Below are 2,397 nucleotides of genomic sequence, written 5' to 3' on the forward strand. Positions count from 1 at the left end.
TGAGAAGGAAAGCCTCTAAATGCTCAATCGCCAGAAAGTCCAAAAAATTGCAGGAAAAAGTGCTAAAGGCTAAAAACAAAACTCGAGTTCTAAAAACAGTGGTATTTATCAGGGATATATTTAAATGGTATGTAAATTTCTCCCAAATGCACAACATTTACAGAACAGCTGGAGGCAAAAGGCTGAAGAAAGAGTAGAATCCATCAATAGGTTAACCAAGTTGAATTGGGATTCTTACTGGCAGTACTTGGTTAAACCACACAGTCAATGCATGACTCTCAAATGCCTCACTAACTCTGCTGAGAAGATAGCGCCAGTGCTTGCTGATTTTGTTTTTACAGGACAACTAAAGTCAGAGGTCGGCCAACCAACTCTCCTCAAGCCGATGCTGAATGCTTGTGACCACAGAGAATAGATACATAGATAGTAATTTTTAGATTCAGTTTTAGTTTTAGTTTTAGTTTTATTTTTTCCTTAGATGAGGACGATCATTTAAACCGCCTCCTATATTTTTGTAATAGACTATTTTTAGGATTTAGCTAATAGTATTTCAACCCTTCTCATGCATTTAGAGAAGGGTCCTGAAATTTGTCAAAAACATTTCCTCAGAACATGCACTTCTGCACCCTCAGAGGAGGTTTTGATGAATGAATGGAACAAGGTTTATTGATATTTGTGTTTAATATCTGCTACTAAAATTGCACTTTTGTACTCTTAGTAGATGTTGAACTAAGAAGAGATAGATCATTATTGTTGAAGCTCATGAGTAGAACTTGTTATCAATGGTACTTTTATCTCTTAACGATTTCTGCTTATGTGTTTAAGTGATATTCATGTTTAGTTATTTATATGTGAACGCCTGAATGCTTGAGTTATCATTTGGCACTTTTGTACGGTGATGGCTATTCTATTTGTGCTTAATATATGAATGACTTATTATGCGATATGTTTTTCACAACTGTTCGGCTAACTTTTTATACGAAACAGTTCATCTTTATTGAATTCTTTTCTTATAGCAATTGAATGATCTTTATTACCAATTGTTGTAGAAACTCTTTTAGATCGCATAATTGAAAGATTACATCTCGGGTTAATTTAGAATTAGATATTTCTATTCATTAGAATACAATTTGCATATTGTTAGATTAGATTGAGAATAAAATCATTTTACTTGGAAATTATTAGAAAGGAAATATCAATTCTCAACACACACACACATAAATTGGGAAACTGGTCCCATATCCCCAGTCGGACCCACCATCCCAAATGGAAAAGGAGTTGCTTACCAAGGTCCGGACCGGGTGGGTATCCCCCTTGTTGTAGACCCAATTTTCGGGGCTTCAACAGGAGGGTAAAAACCCTTTTTGACTCTTAACTAGCTACGCGCTCCGTGACCACAATTTGCGGAGACTTTTCATCTTCTTACATCAAAACTTGGGCTTTTTCCCCAAAATTGACCCCAGGGGACTCCATCCCAACACATGCATATATTTGGGGGAGGTCCACATTTTGTGTATGATATTGTGATTCTTTTTGGAGGGGCCATAACTCCGACCATCTCGGTGTACAATTTTTTGGAGACTGCTTACATGTATGATATATATATAGACATTTGATGACTTATGATTGTAAGTTTTAATCCTATACATTTAACCAATGCAAACATATTCTTGATAAAAAGAAAATATACAAAGGAAAATACACAAATTTACACAGATTTTATCCTGGAAACCTAAACTTGGGAAAACCAACAAGATTTTTTGGGTTACATCAACCACTAATCCAATTGTAGTTCCATCACTGAAAGTACAAAATTGTGGGTAAAACCACCTTTCACCACATAATAAATTTTAGGAAAACCATGGACTAAAAAATTCCAAAAACATATTAAAAAAATTTCCCAAAAAAATAAATCTCGATACGCTTCACTAAACCATATGTAGGGGTCTCCTACCCCCCTACACAACCCTTAAACAATGAGGGATGAAAAATCCCCATGGGATGCCCCTTTGTTTGTGGTTCATATAATTCGTGCAAAGAATATAACACATAGCCAAAATTGACTTCTATGTGGATAATGTGATTCTTGATGATGTTTTATTTTATGATACATATCTTCTCAAATGATTAATAATGGTAATCATCCTCTTAAAATTATGTCTGTGATCAAATCATGATGAATAATGTTTTAATGTAATCATTTTTATTCTAAAAATTCATTTGCAATAATGTCCACAAATTAGTTATGGGTCCTATTGATAGGCATAATAACTTCTTTACCAACAAGGGGGAAATACTTGATCACGGGTAACAATTTAACATACTCTCATTTGGGATGGTAATTTTTGACTGATATGTGAGCTCAGTTAGCCACTAAAGTAGATGAAAAATAACAAT

The sequence above is a fragment of the Pinus tabuliformis genome, chromosome 7, assembly GCF_031772625.1.
Source record: "Pinus tabuliformis cultivar Carrire ecotype Pingquan chromosome 7, CPIR1, whole genome shotgun sequence".
Lineage (NCBI taxonomy): Eukaryota > Viridiplantae > Streptophyta > Pinopsida > Pinales > Pinaceae > Pinus > Pinus tabuliformis.